General features: G+C 42.8%; 1 non-coding gene across 1 annotated transcript; it reads left to right on the top strand.

The window, feature by feature from the left end:
• Positions 1 to 288: 288 nt before the first annotated feature.
• Positions 289 to 362, top strand: Trnar-ucu (transfer RNA arginine (anticodon UCU)). The gene has a single exon. It is a non-coding gene; the product is annotated as a tRNA-Arg (tRNA).
• The last annotated feature ends 19,615 nt before the right edge of the window (positions 363 to 19,977 follow it).

The following is a 19,977-nucleotide window of genomic DNA, read 5'->3' as shown; positions in this document are numbered from 1 at the left end:
TACTCAGTTTTTATATTTTGCTTTTTTTTTCTTAGTTCCACACATCTTCTTCCTGTTTTGTCGATTGATCTGTGTTCAGTTTTCCAAGGCCTATCCACTGTGACAACTTATAACTAAATCTGAGCGGGGTGCGATGGGGAGGTTCCCTTGTTAGTGTGCGCGAGTAATGAGTGGATGGGCAAATATGTATTAGAGACATTACCTATGTAGATTGTGGACAGTTGGGAATGTGGGTCTCCCGGGAAGCGTGCAAGGGATAAGTCCCTGCAGTTGCGCTATTCATCTGTGTCCTCGGTGGCTCAGACGGAAAGAGCGTCTGCCATCTAAGCAGGAGATCCCGGGTTCGAGTCCCGGTCGGGGCACACATTTTCAGCTGTCCCCATGGAGGTACATCAACAACACCTGTCGATAACTGAGTGTTTCAGTTAATTATCATTTATTCTTGGTCATCAATGATCAAATATATAGAAACTGTATTGCTCATGCGGCAACTAAATATTGTCCGAAAAATGGGCTGGACGTGCAGCTGGCATGCTTGAATACCTTACGGCCAAAAACAGTACTCATGGGAGGAACTGAAGGAAAACGTCTGCTGGACAGACACAGGAAGTGAAGGATGGACGAAATCCTGAAACACCCATTGTATCTGGGGCTGCAATCGTAGGGAATGTAAAATACTCAATAGCACCCACTAATGGCAGATTGTGAGGTCGACTCGTAATCTTCAGCATCGATAAAGTAGCATAATTACAACTTCTACAGAAATCGGGTGGCAGCTATAAGACTCGTAGAACATGAAACGGAAGCAACAGATGAGAAGGAGTGAGAAACTCTTGTAGATTATTGCATATATTTAGTTTGTAGATTGAGTAAGCTTTAATGGAAATCAAGAAGAAATTTGCAAAGGGAGAAGGAACAACTTTCAAGTTAGCCAGTCACATTGTAATTGTGTCAGAGACCGCAAAATACTGAGAAGAGCAATTGCAATAAATGGATACTATCTGAAAAAGGTATTAGGTTGAATATAAACAAAGGCAAAACAAAGGCAATGGGACGTTCTTGTCGTCGTTGATGTTGTTGTTGTTGTTGTGGTCTTCAGTCCGAAGACTGGTATGAAGCAGCTCTCCGCACTTCTCTATGTCGTGCAAGGCTCTTCACCTCCGAGTAACTACTGCAACCTGCAAATGTGAGGGGTACACATCGTAGAGGGAGACCAAGAGATCAATACAGTAAGCATATCTTTCTGAATCTGCTTCCTGTATTCATCTCTAAGTCTCTCTCTACGCTTCCCTCAAATTGGTGATCCCTTGATGGCTCAGAATGTGTCCTATCAATTACTTCCTTCTTTTACTCAAGTTGTGCAACAAATTTATTTTCTCCCCAGTCCTATTCAGTACTTCCTCATTAGTTACGCGATCTACCCATCTAATCTAGAGCATTCTTCTGTAGCACCACATTACTAAAGCTTCTACTCTCTCTTTGTCTAAACTGTTAACTGTTTATCCCCTCCCCCCCTTACCATGTTTCACTTCCACATGTGGCTACGCTCCATACAGACGCCTTCAGAAAACTTCCTAACACTTACATCTATATTCAACGTTAACCTCGACTTCGGCCGCCATCAGTTATTTTGCTGCCCGAAGTCACTTTAAGTGACTCGTTTCCTAATCCAATACCCACAGCATCACCAGACTTAATTCGATTATTCCATTACACTTGTTCTGTTTCTGTTGATATTCATCCTACATTCTGCTATCAAGACACTGTCAGTTCCACTCAACTGCTCTTCTGAGACCTTTTCTGTCTCTGACAGAACTACAATGTCATCGGCAAACCTCAAAATTTTTATTTCTTTTCTCTGAACTTAAATTCATTCTCAAAATTTTTCTTTGATTTGTTTTACTGCTTGCTCAGTGTACAGATTGAATGACATCGGCGATAGGCTACAACCCTGTCTCACTCCCTTCTCAACCACTGCTGCCCTTTCATGCCCTTCAACTCTTATAACTACCGTCTGGTTTCTACACCACTTGTAAATAGCCTTTCGTTCCCTGTATTTCTGCCCTTTTAACCTTCATAATTTCAAAGAAAGTATTCCAGTCAGTACTGTCAAAAGGTTTCTCTAAGTCTACAAATGTAGGTTTACCTTTTCTTAAGCTATGTTCTATGAAAAGTTGTAAAGCAAATACTGCCTCTTTTCTCTGCCTCGTGATGACTGGGTGTTGTGTGGTGTCCTTCGGTTAGTTAGGTTTAAGTAGTTCTAAGTTCTAGGAGACTGATGACCATAGATGTTAAGTCCCATAGTGCTCAGAGCCATTTTTTGAAATACTGCCTCGCGTATTCCTACATTTCTGCGGAATCCAAACTGATCTCCCCTAAGGTCGGCTGCTACCAGTTTTTCCACTCTTCTGCAAAGAATTCGTATTAACATTTTGCAACAATGACTTAAACTGATAGTTTGGTAATATTCACACTGGCGGCACCTGCTTTCTTTGGATTGGAATTACCATATTCTTCATGAAGTCTGAGGTTATTTCGCCTGTGGCATACTTTTAGCACTCCAGATGGAATAGTTTTGTCATAAACTTGGTCTCCTATGGTTATCAGTAGTTCCGATTGAACTAAAAGGCGATGCTGACAGGATTAGATTAGTAAACGAGGCACAAAATAGATACAATGACCAAAGTACACAGGATCGAAAATGCAGACTGGCAGTAGCAAGAAAAGTATTTCTTTAATAGATAAATAAGTCTGAAGTGAGTGTCCTGTGGATGGTAAATAGGAAAGAGCAAAATAGAAGGTTGTGGTTGTAGTGCTGCAGGTGAATGCTAGAGATTAGCTGTGTGGATTGGATAACTAATGAGGAAAAAATACGGCACATGCTGACTAAAAATAAGTATCAGTTGACTGGACAGGATCGTAACCATAAAGAAATTGTCAAATTTGTAATGGAAGGAAACGTAAAAACTGTAGAGGGGAACCAAGATTTCATCAATACGGCATGGAGGTTGAGATGGATGTGGGTTTCTGTAGTTGTGAAGACGCTTCCGCATGATGGACCTGCGTGGAGAGGTGCTTCAAATAACACACAACAACAACAAAAAGAAGCAAGCACAGTCATCGTAAATCTTATTACGTATATCCAATTGTAGGGCGTGTCGTGGAATATTAAAAACCAGTTCTCACAGCGAAGATCCTTAGTTTGGACGCACGTCTAATAAATCAGAGTAATAATGTGAACAGAAGTCAGTATCGTAAAAGAGGCACACTGCAACGAGGATTCCAGAGCCACTATCGCCTTCGACATCTTAAGATATCGTGATCTTAAGGAAGGGAGGAACGTGTAGAGAGATGTAAACATATTTTCATCTCTCCAGCTGTACCAGTAAATGGGACAGAAGAGGAAGTGAAATATATGGCGCCAGTTAACCTTTCACACGAACGTACAGCTGCTAACGCAGTGTGAATGGAAGTGCCGTAATGGCGGATAGGACGTATATTTACCGAAATGGCTCCATTGTGAACGTCACGCGGCCGGGGACAGATGACTAAGACGCCCATTTGAGAGACGGAGCGATTGTTATTTGTGTTGCGTCGGGACGTGACGGCCGGGGCGGGCGAGGAGGGCCGCGGCGCATGAATGGACAGCCGGCCCTGGCCGTGACACCTCGCCCACCGCGTGACGTCAGCAGGGCGCGTCGCCTCTGCGAGCAGCACGCGTCCGCTGCAGACTCATCCTGCGAGGATAGCTGCGCTCCTGCAGCACGCGCGGCGGCGGCGCGATTTCCGCGTCGGTACAGGATGAAAACGCGCTGTACTTGTCCCCAGCTGGTAATTCAATACTACACGGCTAAGCGAACTGCGAACCTGTCCAGGGTGGCAGCACCGTCTTGTTTACACCTAAGAACAGGGAGGGAGGGGTGTCGGGTAGTAAGAGGGAGTTTTAATAAAATTTTCATTATCACTTCTGGAGAGCCAGTCCTGACAAAACTCTACCATCTGGTGAGCAGGATGTATGAGACAGGCGAAATACCCTCAGACTTCAAGAAGAATATAATAATTCCAATCCCAAAGAAAGCAGGTGTTGATAGATATGACAGTTATCGAACTATCAGTTTAATAAGTCACGGCTGCAAAATACTAACGCGAATTCTTTACAGACGAATGGAAAAACTGGTAGAAGCCGACCTCGGGGAAGATCAGTTTGGATTCCGTAGAAATACTGGAACACGTGATGCAATACCAACCCTACGACTTATGTTAGAAGCTAGATTAATAAAAGGCAAACCTACATTTCTAGCATTCGTAGACTTAGGGAAAGCTTTTGACAATGTTGCCTAGAATACGCTCTTTCCCATTCTGAAGATGGCAGGGGTAAAATACAGGGAGCGAAGGGCTATTTACAATTTGTACAGAAACCAGATGGCAGTTATAAGAGTCGAGGGACATGAAAGGGAAGCAGTGGTTGGAGTGAGACAGGCTTGTAGCCTCTCCCCGATGTTACTCAATCTGTATATTGAGCAAGCAGTAAAGGAAACAAAAGAAACATTCGGAGTAGGAATTAAAATCCATAGAGAAGATGGTTCAAATGGCTCTGAGCACTATGGGACTTAACATCTATGGTCATCAGTCCCCTAGAACGTAGAACTACTTAAACCTAACTAACCTAAGGACATCACACAACACCCAGTCATCACGAGGCAGAGAAAATCCCTGACACCGCCGGAAATCGTACCCGGGAACCAGTGCGCGGGAAGCGAGAACGCTACCTCACGACCACGAGCTGCGGACCATGGAGAAGAAATAAAATCTTTAAGGTTCGCCGATGACATTGTAAGTCTGTCAGAGACAGCAAAGGACTTGGAAGAGCAGTTGAACGGAATGGACAGTGTCTTGAAACGAGGATATAAGATGAACATCAACAAAAGCAAAACGAGGATAATGGAATTTAGTCGAATTAAGTAGAGTGATGGACGATAACTAGTTTGGACAAGAAGAGAACAGAAGCTTTCGAAATGTGGTGCTACAGAAGAATGCTGAAGATTAGATGGGTAGATCACATAACTAATGAGGATGTATTGATCAGAATTGGGGAGAAGAGAAATTTGTGTCACAACTTGATTAGAAGAAGGGATCGGTTGGTAGGACATGTTCTGAGGCATCAAGGGATCACCAGTTTAGTATTGGAGGGCAGCATGGAGGGTAAAAATCGTAGAGGGAGACCAAGAGATGAATACACTAAGCAGATTCAGAAGGATGTAGGCTGCAGTACGTACTGGGAGATGAAGCAGCTTGCACAGGATAGAGTAGCATGGAGAGCTGCATCAAACCAGTCTCTAGACTGAAGACCACAACAACAACAAGTCAAGCTACAACTGCGAAACTTGGGGATTGTGTGTGTATTGTATTGTGTATTGAACCGGGGACCTAGAAACGACGGAGAGACTTCGTCCCGCCGTAGCCCTTAGCGGTACACAACAACACAACAGGTCACAGCAGTCCACCCACCCCACCGCCGCCCCACACCGAACCCATGGTTATTGTGCGGTTCGGCCACTAGTGCCCCTTCCCCTCCCTCCCTCCCTCCCTAACGGGAACGTCTCTTATCGGATGAGTGTAACCCCAAATATTTGCGTGGTACAGTAATTATTGCGTATACGTACGTGGAGACAGTGTTTGCGCAGCAATCGCCGACATACTGTAACTAACGCGAAATAAGGGGACCAGCCCGCATTCTCCGCGGCAGATGGAAAATCGCCTTAAAAACCATCCACAGGCTGGCCGGCACACCGGACATCGACATTAATCCGCCGGGCGGGTTCGTGCCGGAGACCGGCACACCTTCCCGCTCGGGAAGCAGGGCATTAGATCGCGCGGCAAGACGGGCGGGAAGTTCGGGATGGTTTTAATCCCTCTCTACATATTCACCATTCAATGCGACACCTTTTACTAATGATGGACGACTTGACATAGACTTTGGTTTTATAAGTCTGCATCTGGGTTGTTTAGGAAACACTTCAGTTCTAAATTACCCGTCGCCATTGTGGGAACGCCTCCCACGCACCTGAACTCAGTTTACTCCTGCATTTAAACCAGTAATGTCATATTATGACATGTACTACTGCTAGTATTTGAATCGTATCTCACTGCAAAGGTGAAAGCACTGAAGATTGCTATTTCTCTCTTAAATCCGGATATGCAAGAATAATGAAAAAACAGTGGGATTGCGACTGATTGCTGTGTTCCTTCACATCGGTTCATGATTGAATCAAAGTAGGACATTTCCTCTTCTCATCGAAAGTTAGCTGAAGGAGCTCCCCAAAAGGACATTCTCCACAATCTACATCTACATCTACATCCATACTACGCAAGCCACATGACGGTGTGTGGCGGAGGGTACCTTGAGTACCTCTATCGGTTCTCCATTCTATTCCAGTCTCGTGTTGTTCGTGGAAAGAAGGATTGTCGGTATGCGTCTGTGTGGGCTCTAATATCTCTGATTTTATCCTCATGGTCTCTTCGCGAATTATACGTAGGAGGGAGCAATATACTGCTTGACCCTTTGGTGAAGGTATGTTCTCGAAACTTTAACAAAAGCCCGTACCGAGCTACTGAGCGTCTCTCCTGCAGAGTCTTCCACTGGAGTTTATCTATCATCTCCGTAGCGCTTTCGCGATTACTAAGTGATCCTGTAACGAAGCGCGCTGCTCTCCGTTGGATCTGCTCTATCTCTTCTATCAACCCTATCTGGTACGGATCCCACACTGCTGAGCAGTATTCAAGCAGTGGGCGAACAAGCGTACTGTAACCTACTTCCTTTGTTATCGGATTGCATTTCCTTAGGTTTCTTCCAATGAATATCAGTCTGGCATCTGCTTTACCAAAGATCAACTTTATATGATCATTCCATTTTAAATCATTCCTAATGCGTACTCCCAGATAGTTTATGGAATTAACTGCTTCCAGTTGCTGACCTGCTATTTTGTAGCTAAATGATAAGGGATCTATCTTTCTATGTAGTCGCAGCGCATTACACAATCACTTTCCATGCTCGCATTGGGAGGTACATAGTGACTCCAGAAATTAGGTTACAAATGTCATGCCACGCTAAGGACATTGCACACCAAGAGTGGCGGATTGTCAGCGGAGTGTACCTGTTCCGGGCTTCTGAGGTACAGATAAACTGAGCATCATAGTGCGGGAGTGATATGACGCGCTCGAAACGTACTTGAAGTTCCCAGGATAGTACGGTCCTTGTGCGCAAAACGTCTAAATTGCAAACAGATTCACCTAGAAATTCTAACTGTATACGGATCAAACGCGATGTCGCGTCCACCTGTAGTGAAATGATGTCACAAGGCCGCACAGACATGGGTGATTCCGATCGGTAAGGAAGGAAGATATTGCACCTTCTTTGCGGTAAGCAGAAAGATCATCTGGGGGCAAAGAGATTTTCCGACGATGAAGGCGTTCGCACGGCGTTCCTTGTACTGCTATATCATCAAAGTTTGGATAGTTTTCGACATGGAATTGAACGACTGGTAAATCGTCTCGACTGTTGTCTATAAAGTGCAGAATTCAATAAAAGTTTCTTGGCTTCCCATAATAATGCGTAACTTACAAAAAGTCGTCTGGTGACAGCACAAAACACATTGTACATAACTATGAAAATGAATTTAAAAATGCTGGTAAACCGCATAAGTAAAACAGATCCAGACAGTATCGAATCCTCCATTGAGCTCATGACGCATTTCGAGCGAGCCGGCCGCTGTAGCCGAGCGGTTCTAGGCGCTTCAGCCCGGAACCACGCTGCTGCTACGGTCGCATGTTCGAATCCTACTTCGGGCATGGATGTGTGTGATGTCCTAGGTTAGTTAGATTTAAGTAGTTCCAAGTCTGGGGGACTGACGACCTCAGACGTTAGGTCCCATAGTGCTTAGAGCCATTTGAATCATTTGCATTCGAGCGTAGCCCATAATCAGATGACCTGGTGACAAATAATAAAATTGCTGTTGTGATCTTCAGTCGAGAGACTGGTTTGATGCAGCTCTCCATGCTACCCTATCCTGTGCAAGCTTCTTCATTTCGACGTACCTACTGCAACCTACTCCTTCTGAATCTGCTTAGTGTATTCATCTCTTGCTCTCCCTCTACGATTTTTACCCTCCACGCTGCCCTCCAATACTAAATTGGTGATCCCTTGATGTCTCAGAACATGTCCTACCAACCGATCCCTTCTTCTAGTCAAGTTGTGCCACAACTCCTCATCTCCCCAATTCTATTCAATACCTCCTCATTAGTGATTTACCCATCTGACCTTCAGCATTCTTCTGTAGCACCACATTTCGAAAGCCTCTGTTCTCTTCTTGTCTAAACTACATGTCGTCCATGTTTCACTTCCGTACATGGCTACACTCCACACAAATACTTTCAGAAAAGACTTCCTGGCACTCAAATCTATACTCGATGTTAACAAACTTCTCTTCTTCAGAAACACTTTCCTTGCCAATGCCAGTCTACATTTATGTCCTCTCTGATTCGACCATCATCAGTTATTTTGCTCCCCAAATAGCAAAACTCATCTACTACATTAAGTTTCTCATTTCCTAATCTAATTCCCTCAACATCACCTGATTTAATTCGACTACATTCCATTATCCTCGTTTTGCTTTTGTTGATGTTCATCTTCTATCCTCCTTTCGAGATAATGTCCATTCCGTTCAACTGCTCTTCCAGGTCCTTTGCTGTCTCTGACAGACAGTGTGATCGGCAAATCTCGAAGTTTTTATTTCTTCTACAAGAATTTTAATTCCTACTCCAATTTTTTCTTTTGCTTCCTTTCCTGCTTGCTCAATATACAGATTGAATGACATTTAGGATAGGCTACAACCCTGTCTCACTCCCTTCCCAACCACTGCTTCCTTTTCATGCCCCTCGTCTTTTATAATTGCCATCTGGTTTCTGTACAAATTGTAAATAGTCTTTCGTTCCCTGTATTTTACCACTGCCACTTTCAGTATTTGAAAGAGCATTTTCCAGTCAACATTGTCAAACGCTTTCTCTAAGTCTACAAATGCTAGAAACGTAGGTTTGCCTTTCCTTAACCTATCTTCTAAAATAAGTCGTAGGGTCAGTATTGCCCCATGTGTTCCAACATTTAGGGCAGCACTTGTGATGATGTGTAAAATAGAAATATTAATATGAAATAATAAAAATTCAATCAACGTTAATGTGCACGAAGGTCAGTAGTAAAATACAGTATAATAGTGCAAGGTACTCCATTTACAATAACATGATATAGAATCACATTATCTGATTTGATGATAATTACAACAAAGGACATCAAATGAGATACAAGGTTTTTTTTAACAATTATTTTTAAAGAAGGCAAGCTCAGTTAAGATTATTTCATTCTTACCAGCGGAGTTGTGAAAGAAAGTCAACAGTAAATTACAATGCAATAGTACAGGTTTCGTAGAACAAACGTACTGTTACATGTTATTTTTACGTTTGCAGTTCAATAATAAAATTACACGTAGTCATTAAAAATTCTATAAAACATAGCGAAAGTTAAACGAAAGAAACTGGATGGGGACTCATTGTTTTTTCCTATCCACAAGTGAATCGTTGAAGAAATCAAAGAACCACTTACAATTGCTCGAGATCTGCCCATTTATTAGAAGTTCTGGGTCTACCTCATTACTCACACATATTTCAGTTTCTTCTAGAATGTCCAGTACTCTATCTGCCCTCTAGCGATAAGAGTTTACGTTATGGCTCCGTTAGCGGTGCCTCGACATTGTAACAACAGTCATATACTGGTTAGGTCTATTGTCTGTAGACATGTTTTGCTTGACATTTGTACGGACATTATTCAACGTCCTTTCAATGCTTGAAATGAACTTAAATGGTATGTATTGTGTTCTTCAAATATGTATACAATTAATTTCATCTGAGGTTTATATAATCTCATTTATTTGGTTACACTGTATTCTATATCGTTATTTGCACTTTATTATTTGTCAACCAGGTCATCTCAATCCCGAAACTCGTCATAAGTAGAATAAAGATTCAATACCATCTGGATCTGTGATACTTATGCGACTTACCAGCATTTTTAATTTCACTTCTTAGTTACTGTTATTATGGTGGCATACCTCCACAATGGCTTTACAACATTGCACGTAGTCACGTGACCAAGATAGATCCTACTGTGCCCGCGTCAAAATGTTCAAATGTGTGTGAAAACTTATGGGACTTAACTGCTAAGGTCATCAGTCCCTAAGCTTACAGACTTCTTAACCTAAATTATCCTAAGGACGAACACACACACCCATGCCCGAGGCAGGACTCGAACCTCCGGGTTCCCGGGTTCGATTCCCGGCGGGGTTAGGGCTTTTCTATGCCTCGTGATGACTGGGTGTTGTGTGATGTCCTTAGGTTAGTTAGGTTTAAGTAGTTCTAAGTTCTAGACCAGCCACACAGGTGCCCGCGTCAACACGTCGCTTTGTCGAGTAATAACTTGTAAATGAAAATAAATCGTCGATATAACACGAACAGTTTTGTCACGAATTTCAGCGCCAGTGATAATCAAGTTAACAAAGCGACAGTGTCCTGGAGGGTCTGAACAGTCAGAACCCAGCCTAAAATATACTTCTTTGGGATTGGCTTGGAAAAGGTGTTTACAGAAGGCTCTAAAATACCAAATAACTCTGTGGGAACTGCATTCTTCGATAACTTAACCTTCTTGCTACTCATAGAAACCACCATCTTAACAGCTGAGTTACTTGTTATCTCTGTCCGCAGCTCGTGGTCGTGCGGTAGCGCTCTCGCTTCCCGCGCCCGGGTTCCCGGGTTCGATTCCCGGCGGGGTTAGGGATTTTCTCTGCCTCGTGATGACTGGGTGTTGTGTGATTTCTTTAGGTTAGTTAGGTTTAAGTGGTTCTAAGTTCTATGGGACTGATGACGATAGATGTTAAGTCCCATAGTGCTCAGAGCCATTTGAACCATTTTTGAACTTGTTATCTCAGATACCATGCTGCATGCAACCGAACTAGCAGCCGGCAGAGTACTGACACGTGCCCTATTGTTCCTTAAGAACGCAAATTGACGGAAAAACTGCAAGCAATCTAACGCAGGGCCGCCTACGGTTCTTAATAACCCGAATGATTTATAAGAAACTATCTGGTTTGAGTCAGTATCAGGTCACAAGAACGTAACGTTCAGCGAAGTTATTGGCCAGCATACGAAAAGCGCACAACTCACAACAACTGTAATATTCCTTCTCGACTGTCACAAATATCGATTTTTTTCCGGTTAACTCTACGTAACGGGGATACTAACTGTACAGGAACTTGCCGCTCATATATCTAACACAACATCCCACATCACCCATGGTTCCTTAATTCCACTCTCAGACTTTAAGGAAATTGTCACAGTTAACAAGTTACGAGCGTATCTCTTGATTACCAACAAAACCCTCGAAATTTTCCATTCCGTGTCTCATGATAGCAATAGAATGTACGAATTATTTCGAAATGGCCTACGCCAATTCCGCGGCAAACGTCTCGTGTTGACAATATTTCTTACCGTAAAGTGATAATGTGGTCATAGCTTGGAATGACTCTTCGTAGAATGTTAGCACACCAAAGTCGTGTCTCGGGCATGGATGTGTGTGAGGTCCTTAGGTTAGTTAGGTTTAAGTAGTTCTTAGTTCTAGGGGACTGATGACCACAGATGTTAAGTCCCATAGTGCTCAGAGCCATTTGAACCAAAGTCGTGTTATATCAACAAGTGAGGTGGCACAGTAGTTATCACAATCGACTCTCATTTGCGAGGACGACGGTTCAAATCCGCATCGGTCAAGGCAAATGGCGGGATGGTTCGTTTGAAAGGGCACGTCCGATATCCTTTCCCGTCAGTAAAACAATTCGAACTTGTGCTCTGTCTCTAATGACATCGTTATCGACCGCGCGCTAAACTCTAATATTTTTCGTATTGTGCTATTCATTATCGGAGACAAAGCACATCCATCTGAAATGCGCTGAACGTGCAGGCACACTTTTTTGAGAGTGTGGGTTCATTTTTTCTCCCATTGCTCATTGGATTTCGTGTGAACTAAAGAGTAATGAAAAAGAGTTTAAATTGTCCATCTTGATCGCTGTTTATATTTTGATTTTTTTTAAATATCTACATGAACGCGTTTCGGCCACAGCCAGTATCACAATCTGTTAGATAAACAGAAAAAATAAGGAGTAATATTTACGTCAAAAATACAATAATACTGTGATATCGATAGTTCCGATGCTACAGCGTAGGTTGGCAGTACGAGAGCGGAAGATCTTCGACCACAGCGCCCTCTAGCCGACGCAGTGCAGCTCAACGAGCGCCGCTCCACTTTCGCCCAGTTCATGAAGGGTAGACGGCCGAGAACCATCGCTTGCTATTGAGACTTTCTTATCTGGACTTTGGCTGCACACCTAAGTGCTCATCACCTAAAGTTATGTATTCTGTTTGCCTATGTTTATACACTATCAAACCCCTTTTTCTTACTTGTAGTACCGACATGTTTTACCTCACCTTATCCTACTCGCTTCCTTCATTCGGCCAACCTTTAAGATTTCAGGGGCAGACCCACGCGCCGCCTTCCAGGTCCGATACAAAAAATCCATTGTATCGAATATGACGAAGACATATCACATTTAAAATTTAGATACACAGTAACTCGTCAGTTCACATGAACCCTTGTCCGTTACTAGTGCTGTTTAATGAGGCAGTCTGGCTTAAATAATTGTGTGTGGTCATTAGGTGACGTTAAATGCTATTGAACTTGTCAGCAAAAACAAAAATGGGTACGTCATGGGAAAAAGTTTAGCAAGAACTTCGACCGATATGTTTACTAACGAACTAGAGAACAACCTTTCTGTGTGAAATCCATAATTGACAGACTTGTCTACTATACGAGAAATGTTGACGTCATACTGCTCTTCAAAGGTGATAAGGATATCTAGGCGAAAAGATGAGTGCAATGCACCCAAAAATTAAATTTACGGTAGAGCTCGAAAGAGAGTGTAACATCAATATTCTCACTCTAGTACTGGCCAAGAAAGGTGGGAAACATTTATTTATAGCGTTCAGATAGAATTATAAACGTCGACTCTAGCCATCCAAGTAGATGTAAATGTGCCTTTTTAATATCAGCGGTGTCCACCCCGGGAGCTGAGTGGTCAGCGCGACAGACTATCAATCCAAAGGGCCCGGGTTCGGTTCCCAGGTGGGTCGGAGATTTTCTCCGCTCAGGGACTGGGTGTTGTGTTGTCCTAATCATCATCATTTCATCCCCATCGACGCGCAAGTCGCCGAAGTGGCGTCAAATCGAAAGACTTCCACCAGGCGAACGGTCTACCCGACGGGAGGCCCTCGTCACACGACATTTCTTTTCATATCAGCGGTCCGTAGGACCTACACACTTCCATTTGAAAATGACAAAATGGATAAATAAGGTATAATCATGGAAGTAGCGATATATACAGCAAGTGGCAATATATACAGCTGTCAACACGTACAGCTATAAAGAAAAAAAAAGGTTTTCGAAAAAAAACTCAAACTGTGCAGTCAAGATAGTGGTGGAAAACGTTTTTTATCAATTCGTATTCGTTTTGTGTTTTTTAACACATTGGTTGAACAACTTAAACACCGTGTTGGAGACCAATTTTTTCATTATTAACACCACTTTCCTGATTTTTTTTTTCAACTTAATAACTGAGATAACTTACAGCTATATTTATTTTATTTATTTATTTATTTATTTATGCATTTATTTTACCTGGCAAGATTAGGGCCTTCAGGCCCTCTCTTACACCTAACCAGGCATACTCAGATTCAACAAATTTCAGTTTCTACAGAACATTAAGGACATATAACATGTTATACAGTATTAATGTTAAAGAAAAAATAGAGATTATAAAAGTAGTACAATGATAATTATAACAATCAAAAAATAATTATAACAATCAAGAATAATAATAATAATAATAATAATAATAATAATAATGACTATGTATATGAAAGTAAACAGATTTTTCTTTTATGAATGTCAGTCCTATTGCTAGTTGGGAATTTTCTCGTTATATTCTTGCAGCTTGTGAGTTATTCTCATCAAGCAGAGACATAAGACGATGGAATGGGGTGAAAGAGATATAGAAGAGGTAGATAGGTTAGAGGAAGAGAAATAGAATGGTAAAATTCGAAGCTATGATGGAGAGGAGAAAGAAAAAGATGAGAGGGGCACAACAATGGTGGCTATACCGTCCCTAATATGTAAGTCTTGAGTTCCCTCTTGAATGCTGAGTGGTTTTGGATAAGACGCAGATCACAGGGGAGCGCGTTCCATAGTCGTATGGCTGAGATGGAGAATGACACGGAGAAAGATTTTGTGTTATGTAAAGGTACAGCCAAGATGCTAGACGTATCCGATCTGGTATTGCGGTTGTGGAATGATGAGAGGTGTTTAATGTGAGAAGATAAGTATTGGGGGCACCAGTGGCTAAGAAATCGATGAAGAAAGCACATCGTGTGGAGATCGCGTGCCTTATGAGGGCGTATCCAACCTAGCTGGGAGTATGAAGGACTGATATGATCATACAACCGTATATTGCATACGTATCTAACGCATGCATTCATCACTAGCTCGAGGCATCTCGAATTTTCGCTATTTGTGCCGTGTTGAACTACATCACAGTAGTAAAGATTAGGCAAGACTAGTGTTTGGACTAACTTTTGTTTAACATGGGTTGGAAATATTTTTCTAAATTTTTGAATTGCGTGTAGGGAGGAGAGCGATTTCCGGCAAGCTGTGACTGTTTGTTCTTCCCAGTTTAGGTGTTCATCCAAGATTATTCCAAGGTCTTTTACTGTTTTTTGGTATGGAAGTTGGGTACCATTGAGGAGTATTTGAGGGACTGTTTCGCGAACGTACCGACTGATTAACTTTGGATGAGATATAAGTATGACCTGGGATTTCTTGGGGTTTAGTTTCAGACCTAGGTTCTGTGCCCATCGAGAAACAGAGCAAAGATCTGCGTTCATACTCGCTACTGCGTCAGCAATGTTCTTGGGGCTTGCACTTATGTACAGTTGGATGTCGTCGGCATATAGATGGTAGTTGCAGGAGTGAATCACTGAAGAAATATCATTAATGTACAGTGAGAAGAGTAATGGACCAAGGACGGAGCCTTGGGGAACTCCAGAGCGCACGTTTTTCCATGATGACTTTTCCGACCCACAAATGACTTCTTGACTTCTGTTTCTGAGGTAGCTGTCGAACCAGTGTATTGCGCTGTTTGAGAAATTCAGCTGCTTCATTTTAATTAGTAATATATCGAAGTCAACTGTATCAAAAGCCTTGCTAAAGTCAAGCAGTGTTAGGATGGTAGCTTCACGTCTGTCCATAGCATGTTTAATGTCATCAGTTACTTTGATTAATGCAGTTGCTGTACTATGGTGCTTTCGAAAGCCTGACTGATATTTGTCGTGGATGTTATGAGTTTTGAGGTAATCAGTCAGCTGTTCATGGACGATGTATTCTAGGGCTTTAGATATTGCAGGAAGTATGCTGATCGGCCTGTAGTCACCTGGCGACTTAGGATTGTCAGTCTTGGGTATAGGTTGAATTAAACTTTGCTTCCACTCAGTAGGATATGTACTACTGACAAGAGACAGGTTGAAGATGTCTGTGATAACTGGAGTAATAGTGTTTACGACGTTCTTAATCATGCCAATGCTCACTCCATCATTTCCTACTGCCTCGGAAGAGATTCTCATAATTGCCTTGTGTACTGTGCCGGTAGTGACATGTTTTAGGAAAAACTTGTCTCTCGAGAGATTGATATCTTGGGGCTGGTAATTTGTCGCTGCGTGGCAGTTTACAGCTGTTGAGAAGAAATCGTTTAATTCTTCTGCAGACGCTTGATAAACAGCGTCAGATCTTCGCTTCCCTATACCGAAACTGCGCAGCTTTTTCCACAGTGCAGCAGGTTTTGATATGCCGCATACGACAGAGCGGGCATGTCTGATTTTGGCATTCCTCACGCTTTGCTTGGTTCTATTTCGGAGTTTCCTATAAGCTTCGTACGCCTCGGGTGTTGGGTTACGCTTGAAGGTCCTATGTGCAGCATCACGTTTATTCATTAACTGGCGTAATGCAGTGGTGAGCCACGGAGCGGGAGCTCTCTTTACCTTGACAGTGCGTTGAGGAGCATGTTTATCATGCAGTGCAATAATTTTGCGACATAATTCCCGAATTTTTCCGTCTAAAGTCTCTTCATTGCTTATATCATGCCAAGGGATGTCTGAGCAATCCTTTTGAAGAGCGTCATGGTTAACATTTTTTAGGTTTCTGTAGGTTACCAGGTGAGATTTTTCTTTGGTAGTATGTACTGAGTAATTTAAGAATATCACGTCATGAGCAGAGAGTCCTGGAGCGGATGTCTGATTGGCGCGAATTATTTTATCTGGTCGCTTTGTTGCTATTATATCTATGAGTGTATGGCTGTGTGGCGTGTGATGAGTTGGGTCCAGCGGTGTTAAACTCATATCATTGGAGTGGAACAGTCTCTTTAGTTTTTCTGCAGAGGGAGATTTTAACTGTAAGTCGATGTTTGTGTCGCCCATAATGATTATGTGTTCATACAGTGTCACGAGCGAGGACAGGGCAGACTGAAAGGAGGACATAGCACCGACGTTTGGAGGTTTATAGATTACTCCAATTAGCAGTTTCTGATTTGATGTATTTATTTCGAAAAACAAGAACTCTGCTTCCCCTTCGCCCTTTGCGTCCGATGTGCATAGTATAGTAGGTCTCAGATCAGAGCGAACATAGGCACCCACACCACCCCCGCGTCGTGTTTCACGATCTGCCCTTAGGAGAGAGTAACCAGTGATTCGGATAGCGTCGGAAGAAATGTGTGCTGTATCCTATGCAATTAACGAGTTTCCCAAGGCCACACATAATAAGAAGATGCTGTTGTTACTATTGTTGTTATCCTGAGTCCGAATACTGGTTTGATTCAGATCTCCATGCTACTCTACCATGTATAAGCCTCTTCATCTAAACAATAACTACTGTAATCTACATCATTTTGAATCTGTTATCCGTATTCACCCATTTGTTGCGATCTACAGTTTTTACCCCCGTACTTAAGTCCACTGGCGGTTCCCTCATGCCTCAGTATCGGGAGGACGACCGTTCAAACCCACGTCCGGCCATCCTGATTTAGTTTTTCCGCCATTTTCCTAAATCGCTTCGGGCAAATGCTGAGACGGTCCCTTTGAAAGGGCATGGCCCCTTCCTTCCCCATCCATCCCTAATCCGCTGGGACCGATGACCTCGCTGTCTGGCGCCCTCCCGCAAATCAACCAGCCAACCAACCATGAGTCACTATACGTCCCATCAGAAAACCTCAGAGTTTGTGTTTCTTCTATATAAAATTTATTTGTCTTGTTCGCACCTTTATAAAATTATAATCGGTTTAGATTGCTCAAGTAATCATCTTCACCTCTGTATTATTCACAGAAAATATTGTTCGTAAAAAGTTCAACATACATGCAATGTGTACTGTGTAAAAAGAAAAGAAAGTGACACAGAACATACCATTTTAATATTGTTACAGTGGGTAACTCGTCGCATGTCGTACAAACACGTATCGTCATGAAAACTAATGAGTGTTGTGTGATGGTACTGTTAAAGATACAAACAAAATCTACTAGGGGACTCAACAGCGTGCACACTAACTTGATTAAATTTATGGTACAGAAAAACAAAATTTAAGAAAATAAATAGAGAAAGAGTACTGGCAGTTTAAATGAAGGTAATAAAAGAATTCCACATCTGATAATACTGAAATGTGGGAAGATTATGTGATAATATACCGGGTAATCAAAAAGTCAGTACCTGGCGATTTAGTGAAGCGGAGGGCATTTGCGGTGTGGGCGTTTCAAAAGATGGTGGAAGATGACGATTGGTTGAGTAACGTGTTGAGGACCGACGAAGCTCATTTCACGCTCCGAGGGTCTGTCAACGCCCACAACTGCAGAATTTGGGCTACCGAAAATCCTAGAACTGTCGTGGAAACTCCATTGCACGACGAGAGAGTCACGGTATAGGTTGGATTTACCACATCTACCGTTATCGGGCCTTTTTTTTTTTTTTTTTCAAGAAAATGCGTGATTCCGGTTTTGTAACTGCTACCGTGACCGGTGAGAGGTACGCCGATATGTTACAGAATCGCATCATCCCCAGCCTGGCTGATAAACACCTGCTGGAACGTAAGATGTTTATGCAGGATGGCGCTCCACCCCATATTGCTAGACGCGTGAAAGCTCTCTTGCGCGCGTCGTTTGGTGATGATCGTGTGCTCAGCTGCCACTTTCGTCATGCTTGGTCCCCAGGTCCCCAGACCTCAGTCCGTGCGGTTATTGGCTTTGGGGTTACCTGAAGTCGCAAGTGTATCGTGATCGACCGACATCTCTAGGGATGCTGAAAGACAACATCCGACGCCAATGCCTCACCATAACTCCGGACATGCTTTACAGTGCTATTCACAACATTATTCCTAGACTACAGCTATTGTTGAGGAATGATGGTGGACATATTGAGCATTTCCTGTAAAGAACATCATTTCTGCTTTGTCTTACTTTGAATTGCTAATTATTGCTATTCTGATCAGATGAAGCGCCATCTGTCGGACATTTTTTGACCTTTTGTATTTTCGTGGTTCTAGTAAAACCCCATGTCATTCCAAGCATGTGTGTCAATTTTTACCTCTGTTATTCCGTGGTTTATTAAGTTCTCAAATTTATACTGACTTTTTGATCACCCGGTAGAACGCCATAAGTAAATTATGAAGTAATTTGACAAATAAGACGATAATGAACTTTAATTCCCTCATCAAATTTCCCCTTGGTTTCCTTCACACCCATCGATAGGTTTTGTATAGTTTCAAGGCAGAGCTATTGAAACATTCTGCGATCTAGATCCTGAGCAAGCGTGAAGTGTAAACCGTTCAGATTTTGAAATTTAGCTCTGCTGTCCAGAAGACAATTCCTGCAAACAGCGAGCACAGTACCTCGAGCTGCGCGCTGGGGCAGACAGTCTGGTGGGAAGAACTGCGCGGCAGGTTCTTCCCCTTCGCCTTCCGGACTGCTGATTTATCGGCGCGCTCGCCCGCGCTGCGCACCACACCACGACCAATTGGAGCGCCTCGCCGGATGGCGCGACAGCGACACAAAAACCATTCCTCCCTCCCTGCTCCGCCTTTTGGGTCACCTATTCTCAGGAAGTAACAACTTGCCGCTATCACGAGAATACATGATTTAATTTTTCATCTCCTGGCTTTCTTCAGATTTTCGCCTCAAGATTACTCTGCACCAGACCAAAACAGAATCTCTTTCGTTTTGGCTCTCACTACGTTACTGCTATATTTCTGGCGAGATAACCAAGTTAACTGTGCACATTCATCTCGATGTAGTCGTGAACTAATCGCATGTTTGTACAAACTACTGAGAAATTCCAGAGTGATATACCAAAATTGTGTAAGAATTAACCAACTTTGCATTTAATGAAGCCATGACTGCATTTTTGTCAACACTATATTCGCATTTGACCGTCAGTTTAACTTCACTAGCCGTAACTGTTCTTTCCACTTTGCGGCCACTTTCAAATAGATGATTTAGTGCCTAAACACATGTTGTTGTTGTTGTTGTGGTCTTCAGTCCTGAGACTGGTTTGATGCAGCTCTCCATGCTACTCTATCATGTGCTTGCTGCTTCATCTCCCAGTAGGTACTGTAGCCTACATCCTTCTGCATCTGTTTAGTGTATTCATCTTTTGGTCTCCCTCTACGATTTTTACCCTCCACACTGCCCCCCAATATTAAATTGGTGATCCCTTGATGCCTCAGAACGTGTCCTATCAACCGA

Source organism: Schistocerca nitens, chromosome 7 (assembly GCF_023898315.1).
Source record: "Schistocerca nitens isolate TAMUIC-IGC-003100 chromosome 7, iqSchNite1.1, whole genome shotgun sequence".
In the NCBI taxonomy this organism is placed as follows: Eukaryota; Metazoa; Arthropoda; class Insecta; order Orthoptera; family Acrididae; genus Schistocerca; species Schistocerca nitens.
This window is presented reverse-complemented; position numbering and strand designations above follow the sequence as displayed.